The following is a 10,708-nucleotide window of genomic DNA, read 5'->3' as shown; positions in this document are numbered from 1 at the left end:
ATTAAAGAGAAAAAGAGTGCAATATTTTGTTGCATAACTTACAAAGTAACTAAGATCGCAAACAGCAGGCTAACTAGCAACTCTGACTCATAATGGACGTACGGAATTACGGGAAACATCAGGAAATCTCTAGCAATACCTAACTGGCAAATCCTGCTTCTTAACACTATCCCCTCCCTAGTTGTTTGTCGTCCCAGCAAAACTACACAATATAATCAAACATAAACCTTAATCCTAATGAAACATCTAACTCTGCACAAAATAATCCTTCAACTTATCAGGTCTTCTTCTATGCCATTTCGGATGACGTCCCTGCTCTTCCACATGGTCCACTTCTCCTGGAAGGTCTTTGTCCTCTTCCTGATTCACTTCTTCCCTCGGGAAACTGTCACCATCCTCTTGCTCTTCAGCTCCTTAGTCTTCCTCAACATCCTCTGCTGCGGGACAGCACAATTCCTTGGAGACGTTCCAGCTGTACTGTCCTGGCCCATGGTACAGCCACAGACGGTTCACATGTACCACCTTTGGGCGAGATTTCCTGCCTCCCCGAATCTGGTATGTTACATCTTATAGGCAGTCCAACACAGTGTAAGGTCCATCCCATGGGCTTTGCAGGTTTGGTGACTGTCCCTTCTTTTGCTGGGGATTGTATAACAAACTTGGTCACCATCCTTGAAGCTCATCTCACTTGCCTTGGCATCATACTTGCACTTCATTGCTTCCCCTGAAAACTTAAGGGCTCCTCGCACTTGATGTACCTCAGCCGGCCTTTCCTGAAGATGCTTCACATAGCTCGAGGTGTCTGTAGGCAGCTCCTCACCAGGTGGTCTTCCCATTAACAAGTCAACAGGTAAGCATAACTTGTGGCCCAACATTAGTTTTGTAGGGGTGTAGCCGGTAGACTCATGGGATGCAGACTGATATGCCATCAGCAATGCAGGTAATTTCTGGTCCCATTCCATTTGTCCATCAAAGCAGTACTTGGCCAGTTCTTGTCCCAGGGTCAACTTGAATTTCTCCACCATCCCATTCAACTGTGGCCTTAGTGGGGTCGTCCTGGGCTTCTTAATCCCCAGTAACTTGCAGCACTCATGGAACACAGAAGACTCGAAGTTTCTACCTTGGTCTGAATGTAGCTCTTATGGCATCCCAAAACAACAGAAAAACTGGTCAAGCAACACCTGAGCAACAGTTGCAGCCTCTTGATCGAGGATAGCATAGGCTTCTGGCCACTTTGTGAAGTAGTCCATGGCAACACATATATACCGGTTTCCTCTTTCAGTGAGTGGCAGAGGTCCAGCAATGTCCACTGTGACTCTTTCCATGTACTGATTCAGTGCACCCACTTGGTACAGCTCGAGAGGGGCAGAACCACGTATCTTGGGTCCCTTCTTGGCACAACATACATCACAGGCCCCAACACCTCTCTTCAACACCCTGACACATGCCAATGCAGTAGAACCTCTGTCACAGCAGACTTAGAGCTTTCTTCACTCCCAGGTGCCCACTAGTGATCTGGTTACGGGACTCCTCCAAGATTTTGGACCTCATCTTCTCTGGAACCACCAGTTGCCAATACTTACTGAGGCCATTGGGTGTCTCCCGTTGATGCTCCAGTAGTCTGTTGTTCAAACGAAGATAGTCCCACTGACCCCAGTAGCTCTTGGTCGCAGGGCTGAATCTAGAAACCTCTCCCAAAGATGATTGCACTGTACTCTGCTGCAGCTACTCTAGCACCAATTTTAAATATGCATCCTCCATATGCATCCTCTTCAGGTCTCCATTCGGCACCCTTAAGGCCATTAGCAAGCTGCACTGCCCTCTGCCTATCATCCCATCCATTCTGATCAGCTTTTAACTCAAACTGTGCATGATAAGTTTCCCAATATACTCTACCATCAAATTCCTGAGGTTTCTTTTTAGTTGGATCCGCATTATAGTGATGTACTTCACTGGTGTAGGGCCTAAAAACTGGGGCATTATAATCAAGGCCAGGACTTAAAACTTCTCATTCTGATTATTCATCCCTGTAATGTTATCTTTAGATGCTTGGGATCCATAAGATTCATTATACACTGCCCATTCCTTTCATATGCTCCCTGTACACTTACCTGAGGCTCAGCAGTGCAATATTTCTCTACAGCCTCAATTTGCTTACTAGTTATCTTCACATGGTCGACTACATGCTTCAACTGGTTACCAACATGCTGTCTGCCCTCCATCACTATTCCCTCACTAATCTTCAGCTGGTTGTCCACAAGTTGTTTGCATTCCGTTACTATTCCCTCAATCATCAGTACTTGTGATAATAGCGAAGTGTTGTTGTCAAGCATTAAGTACAAATGCAGTTAGTAAAGATTGTATATCTTCGGTATTTGTGAAAATAGTGAAGTGAAGTTGGAAAGCATTAAGTGTAATTATTTGGAAAATAAAGACAGTGAACTTAAGAAGCCAGTGTTTATTTACAGTGCCTGTGCTGATCTTGTGTGCTGTACACCAAGAGGCTGACCGTAGGAAGAACAACTCACTGGGCAACGTCCTTCCTATACTGAACTAGCTACTGCTGTTGGAGCCTGACAGGGACGTAACACTGGTGTCAGGAGTGTGGATATTTAGAAAGTGCTGCAGTGAGTCTAATCTTCGACATGGAGCAAGGGGATACGCAGACAAGGTCCCGAGCTGGGCAGGAGGAAATGTCCCTGGTAACAGTTTTGAAGCTATTACAGGCACAGAAGAAAGGACAGAAAGAATTCAAAGAACAGTTACAGGCACAGAATGAAGGACAGAAAGAACTCAAAGAACCACTGCAAGCACAAAGCGTACAACTGCAAGGACAGAATGATGGACAGAAAGAACTCAAAAAACAATTACAGATACAGAATGCAGGACAGAGAGAACTCAATGGACAACAACAGGCACAAAATGAAGAAATCAAAGAACAGTTTCAAGCACAGAGGGAACAGCTTCAAGAGGCATTACAAGAAGAACAAAGGGAATTACAACTGAGGATGTAAGGACAGCTAGATGCATTCATGGGGGAAATGAAGGAAGAACAGGAACAATTGAAGGAGGAGGGATACGTGTATACTGAGCTACAGCAGCAGAAGTATGAGGTAAGCGATAATTTGACCGAGTGCATCTGTCCTGCATTCTGTATCTATAATTGTTTTTTGAGTTCTTTCTGTCCATCATTCTGTCCTTGCAGTTGTACACTTTGTGCTTGCAATGGTTCTTTGAGTTCTTTCTGTCCTTCATTCTGTGCCTGTAACTGTTCTTTGAGTTCTTTCTGTCCTTTCTTCTGTGCCTGTAATAGCTTCAAAACTGTTACCAGGGACATTTCCTCCTGCCCAGCTCGGGACCTTATCTGCGTATCCCCTTGCTCCATGTCGAAGATTAGACTCACTGCAGCACTTTCTAAAAATCCACACTCCTGACACCAGTGTTACGTCCATGTCAGGCTCCAACAGCAGTAGCTAGTTCAGTATAGGAAGGATGTTGCCCAGTGAGTTGTTCTTCCTACGGTCAGCCTCTTGGTGTACAGCACACAAGATCAGCACAGGCATTGTAGATAAACACTGGCTTCTTAAGTTCACTGTCTTTATTTTCCAAATAATTACACTTAATGCTTTCCAACTTCACTTCACTATTTTCACAAATACCGAAGATATACAATCTTTACTAACTGCATTTGTACTTAATGCTTGACAACAACACTTCGCTATTATCACAAGTACTGATGATATACAAACTTCACAGACACTGCACTGACATTGCACTACACTGAAACTGAACTGAAACTGACGGAACCTCCTCTAGTCTTTTCCGTATCCTTATATTAGCTTCCTATATTCTAGAATAATCTACATTTCTCCACAGCTCTGGTGCATTCTAGAGAGAGAGCATCGGTTACAACAGTTATCAACTCTGAGACATCCAAAACATGCCAGAGTTTTCCTACATTACATAACACTGAAAATTATTTAGCTTACAAACTTAAATTAAATAACATAATTTACAAAAAAATCGCAAGAATAAAACATTATAGAGAAAAAGGGCACAAAACTTAAAGCATAACTTACAAAATAACTGCGATCACAAACAGCAGGCTAACTGGCAACTCTGACTCGTAACGGATGTACTTATTTATGGGAAACAACAGGAATTCTCTAGCAATACCTAACTGGTAAATCCCGCTTCTTAACAATATGTACTTATATTACCTCTGTTTACTAGGAAACAGGATGATTGTGATGATGACGATGATAATGATTATGATGAATAACCGTAATTCTCACTACAAAATGGGGTGGATGTATGCAGAAAAAGGAAGTGAAAAACAAAAAATTACGAGAAGAAAGGAAAGGGATACAAGAATATTAACATTTTTTCTTTCTTTTAACATTCTAAGCTGATTTCCTCTTTGAATGAGATGGGAGGATCCAGAAGTGAGAAATGGAAAATATGAGCATTTAACAGGCAGCCGAACTTATTTCTTCATTAGCTTCATCACTATAACCCTATTTCCCACTTAAAAATTAACAGCTGAAAAGCGTAAGAGCAGAATAGTCAAAGAATGCACAGTGACTTGTCCTGTACATCCATTAAGTGAAAATTCAAGCCTGACAGGTCAGTCTTAGCTTTCAGTGGATATCTTATCATTTTACTTACCTAATTACCTGTCTGTATGTATAGCTATGCATACTTATTTATATCTATGTCCATTTTTAAAATATGTTTTTCTATGTTTCTATCTTATTTTTACAAAATGTTGAGAGATATGACCTAAATAAATATGAAGATGTCTAAGCATTACGTCTCCAATCAGATAAAGATCCCTTCAACAATGACAAACCATTCTCTCTCATATACTACCCTGTCTTTGGTCCACATCTATAACTAATTTGCTCCTACACAATGCCTTACTCACTATTTTACCTTCCATTCTTCACAAAATTAATGACTTTAACCCCTCTGTGCATGATGACGCATTTGTTGTCAAATGGGTGTGGTTGCGACTATACTCGATGCTTTTGGCGTCATTAAAACAAAAATTTTTGTCAGAGGAAAAGTTATCAGTCAATCGGTGTAATTTTTGGAGGCGTCATAGCTTCCCTGCTCCTCATCAAAAGTAATGAGTTGGCAACTGTGCGTCCCGATACCAGCAAGAGAGCAGACAGGTTATTCAGTACCAAATGAGGTGTGAGTGGGGAAGGTACTGCGCGGTTCTGTCCCCTTAAATTTCCACTCTTACCCCCATCCCGGCCGTGCAACATATTTCATTATACCAGTAGTGCTCGTGTATAGTGTTTGGGAACTGTTGTGATTAGAGTTGGTGTTTGCAATAGGAAATTTGGTGTTTGTGAAGCAATCCTGGTCGTTATCAGCCATTGGCCCAACGAAGATTGTGCTACTGTTTCTAATCAACTACACCACCTTTACTCTGCATCAAATGTGAGTATTCAGCTATAATAAGAGTGACAGTGAATCATGTGAAAATAGTGTGCATATCTAGCGTACAAATAATGGATGAAATATGTGCAGTAGCTTAGAGGAAGGCAGGAAACTGCCCTACAGTCACGACATGGTGTGGGTAGACCGTAGTTTTTTGCAGTTTTCTCGAAAGGTATGAGGTCTAGGATCATCGTTGGGCTCAATTGAAAGCCAATTAAATTCTGCATAGGATAATAAATAAAAACATAACAGTGGCGAGAAAAGTGTCATGCTAGAGCTCCCCCAAAAAAAAAATAATTTGCTGTCTGTCAGAAATGGGTTTTACTTTTTCACTTATTACTCGAACACTATACCTCTTATCAAACTGGGACCTCCGGGATTCGAAAAATAATATAATTCTCTTTCCAATGATGGTATAACATGTTGAGATCGATTAGTAAACATTCGACTTATGATGTTGAGACGTAAGATGTATTCTCTTGAATGTTTATTCTCATGGCCCTAACGTATGTATAGTGTGTTTTGTTGTTGTTTTTTTTTTGGCTTATCGTGTAGAACAAACATCAACGAATAGGAATATGTGGGTTTTGTAGCAAAATAAAAATGTTTGGATGGTGAAAATAAGCCGAGAATTCACATTTTCGGAGTGCACAGCTGGCAGGGGGCAGGGGAGAAAAGCAGGCACGTCATGTCCCACAAAACTTATTAACTTATCCGCGCACGAATGGGTTAATAGGCCATATGAATTATTCCCTTTGCCAGTAGAAAACTTCTCATTGTATTGGAAAATGTAATGCATGCAACATAAGTACACTGATAGCACTCAGAAGATGATGTTTCACTTTAGGACTCATTGATTCGTCGAGAATGATACGTTGACTGGACAAGATGTTAATGACAGGCTCCTAAACACTTCAGGGTTTTATTCCATCTTGGCACAGCTGAGGTGCACTTGCAAAACACAATGACTCTTCTCTCTCATGCTACCTCCGTTCTTCACTGATTACTACTCGTTCACTGTCCACTCATTGACTGACTGATGTTCACTGACTGTCTGACTGACTATTCCATCGTTCGCTGAATAGCTTCCATTGTCTGGCTCACAAATTCTGTTACAGACTCTATCACTGTGCATCTGCCACTGGCTCACTGCTCGCTGACTGTCCGTCACTCCTTTCTGACTGGCTGCCTTGCACTAAATAACTGCCACTGACTGGATGTCGTGCACAAAACTCTGTCCGTTACTCGCTGGCTTAATGACAAAACTGAACTGAACTCACTGTTTACTGGCTGTCCTTTAGTGACTAATCTGTCTCACCCCTCTGTGACTCTTTGCCACGCAAAGACTCACTCCGTCCATTATTCTGGCTCACTAAACTCTCTTACACACTGAACTCTCTGGCACACTAAACTCTCCTGGGAGCTGGACGGTTCTTTAAGTACTCTTTTCCCCCCCCCATCGACTTTACCTACTGGTACAGCCCACAACACTCCAGAGCCTAGGAGAGAACTCACATTTCTGGGCACAGTAATGCATGTAAAGCAACAATGCACAATAATAATAATGATAAAAACTAATTCCCAAGGTAAAAGAGAAACTAAACAGAACATGCATGCTGAAATCTCCAGAACGTTCCTCGCATCCCCAGATGTGGGCTACGCATTAACCCGCCGCGTGCCAGTGCCGTTTTAAAAAGGTCTGACATAATTCCACGGCCAGTGCCAGTGCCGTTTTAAAACGGTTTAAAATAAAAAACTTCACTGTGACCGCATTTTTCAAGATTCGCTGGTAAAAATTGGCAGGCATGTAAGATATCTGTTCCTCTACCATCCCCCAGGCTGTCAAGGCCATACACTCACTCACTTCCCCCCTCACACTCACTCTGCCTGTGTGCCTCACCCAGTGCTGTACATAGTGAAGGCATTATGTTAATATTTTCATGTAAGTGTAAGTTGTAAATATTTTCTTGTAAGTGTAAGGACTATATAGTGAAGTCAAGTTGTAAATACCTTCTTGTAAGTGCCGTGACTGTACGTAATGAAGTCAGGTTGTACCTATCTTCAAGTAAGTGTAAGATAATGCATTCACAGTGAGAAAAGACACGCAAATTGTGATAGATACTGAAGTAATAAGTAATCAGAAAAGTGTACTGAACATTGCTATACCTTCCCATCATAAATACCTGAGTATACCTTATATAGAAAACGGCTTTCTCTCACGTATGTGGTGACCGTGAGAGAGCGACTATACCTGTACACAAGTATGCAGGACTCAATAAAACTCATTTCCGAGCCTCGGTGAGCATTTTAATGGCGAAATGCATTGTTTCCACATCAAAATCTATCATTTTAGCCAAATAAAAAAAGGTCAAAAAATGTCCGGCACTGGGGTGACCCATAGGGCTAAAAATAGCCGGCACGCTGCTGGTTAACCTAATCCTATGGCATAACAGTTTCTAGAATGTTCCTCACATCTCCAGATATAAACCACTAACCTAATCCTACCGGCATTACAATACAAATAAAATGTTTTATAATACTTACTGACACTGTTAAAAGGAAAAATAGGCTATCTTCATGTTTCACATAGATGATGCTATTTGGTGACAGATAAAGAGGAGGGGAAGGGGGGCACACGGATTCCCTTTTATACTGTATCCACTCCTGAGCCTGAGCTGACACCATTCCATATAGATAGAGAGATATGTAAAGAAATGCACAAGATTAGAGTAAGTGGAAACATTTCGGGGGAGGCCTATGTCCTGCAGTAGGAAGTTGATAACATAAATGAGCAATATATGTATATAGAGCCAGTAGGCAACAATTGCCAGCTCAAAGTGAACCGTTGTGGTCCAGTCTGTACAAACAAAGGAGGATCCTTATCTGTTTGGATTCTATAAATACCATATTTTGCCTCTCGCTGGACACAAAATGAACTACACAGACAACAAATTTAACATAGATGCATAAATACGATAAACATCAAAAACTTTGAAAAAAAAAAAATTATGAAACCTCCCATATTATGTACTGATTTTTTTCCTAATACACATGTCTAGTCATCTGAAATCATTCCAGTACCAATTAAATCTTTTGGGGGATGAAAATAAGGAGACTTCTTCATGCTATGTTTTTTCACTCATCTTCTAAGTTCTCACTAGCGTGTACACATTTTGAAAAAATTTTGCACTTCATTGCAAAGTGCAAGATGGGTTTAGGAAGCTAAAAATTGCATTGCCAGGTTCGCCAGATGTTTCTCTTCAGTTCGGTTTGAAAAAAAATTGATTTTCGAAATCTGAAAAAATGATGCTGAGGCTGGCCACTGGGGTCCCGACAATTTCTGGATCCACAGCCATGGAGAGGCTAAGCAGGCCATTGCTAGGGAAGGTGTAGTTGCCTATCAAGCAAAACCTCGCGGACACAACTAGGTCATAGGCTGGTCATTGTGTTCAGGTTTGAGCGGAATTGATTAATTGCGAAGGGTATATGTGCCTGCTACAATTAAGCAAGACTGCTAGGGACGCTGAGGCCAGCCATTGCAGGGTTGCTGCTTGGAAACTAGGGGAGAGAGGGGAAAAATGAATGGCATACTTCCAATAGGGAATGACCTCAAGATTATGCCTAAAGAAGTAAGAGCTTTCTACACCCATTAGCAATGTTTCTACAACTCAAAACGTGAAGTGTGAAGTACTAGTTTTTCTGCCGTTGCTAGGAAACGAGTAGTAGTCCAGCAACCCAAACCTTGCTGACACAACTAGATCATAGTCTGGTCATTGTGTCTAGGTTTGGTCAGAATCGGTTAATTCTGAGGGGTAGAAGTGTCTGCCACAGTTGAAATACAAGACTACAAGACCACAAGAAAGAAAATGCATCTAACAAAAAGGGCAGCATGGAGGTGGCTAGTATATATATATATATATATATATATATATATATATATATATATATATATATATAGAGAGAGAGAGAGAGACATATAGATATATATTGTTACATAGCCTATGATTTCGTCATCCTTTGTGTAATTTTAACGCACAGTATGCTGCATGTTTGATCACGAGCGTGTTCTACCTCAGTCCCCCCCTTCTACCGTTATAGTAGAGTAAGTCGTCCTTTCTGTTGTTCAGAGCAGGATTGTCAGCTCTTTGTCCCCTATGGCTTCATTTGCGCATCCTTCTTACAAGTTGTATCAAGCTCTGCTGGCCCCTATATAATGAGCTCAGTCTCTACATTATTGCCACTTAGATCTACTCCTCATTTTGTTCACATCTCTGTCCTCCCCTGTACAGTTATTATTGTGAGTTCTCAGGAAGTCTCCAACCATCTAGCAGCTGTGTGTAATTTGAGTATAACTGTTGTTGCATTTTTTCTTGTACTGCGTAGCATAAGGTTAATTCTTAGGCCTAGTAAGGTTTTTGTAATTTATATAAAGGTTCTTATTGTTAGCCATTGTTCATAATAGTTTGCATCTGTAATAATTTATCTTGCATTAACTGAGCATTACCCAGTGTATTTTCATTTTATCAGGGCTAACTTAGATAAATTTACTCATGCTAATTTTGTGTTAATAGAGGCTATTGCAGTTAACCATATATTTAACCTGTTTTTTGCCATTACATTATCCTTATGAGTCCTGAATGTTTTGTTGTTAGTTTGAGCATTAAACTTTAACTTGTAATTTTACCTAACTCTTTGTTTTGAACCTGGAACTTTACGGGACAGTAGTGATTTTTAGTATTCTCACTTAAAGTGTACATTATCTTTCTCTATTCCGTAACATAAATTTGGCGACCTCTCATATCAGGATATTCAGGATATTATCATAAGGATATTGCTCGATATTTTGTGACTGTGATTTATTCATGATGTCTACTATTACTACGCTTGATTAAGCCAAAGATTTTTTGTCAAATGTGCAAACAGTGTGTGATGTAGAAAACAGAACAAAGAATGAACTTAAGCGTGTTGCTCAACAATTGGGAATTGATGTTCGCTCTCATCATTCTAAAGATCAAATTGTTGACATGATTAATGAAAGCTTGTTTAATGTAACTCCTCCAAATGAGCAAACGCAGATTGAATTAGCTAAGTTACAGCTAGCCCTGCAGGAGGCTCAGGCTAAGGAGGCGGAGTCCCGTGCTAAGGAGGCTGAGACACAAGTTGAACTTGCTAGGATTCAGGCAGACCATGAGTATTGCATGAACCAATGTGGAACTGGATCATCTAGCTCTGATGATTTTGATGTGGCTAAAAATGT

This window comes from Coenobita brevimanus, chromosome 14 (genome assembly GCF_032717465.1).
Source record: "Coenobita brevimanus isolate Jiangsu-jjx chromosome 14, ASM3271746v2, whole genome shotgun sequence".
Taxonomy (NCBI): Eukaryota; Metazoa; Arthropoda; class Malacostraca; order Decapoda; family Coenobitidae; genus Coenobita; species Coenobita brevimanus.
The sequence above is the reverse complement of the archived record's forward strand: the minus strand, read 5'-3'. Positions refer to the sequence as shown.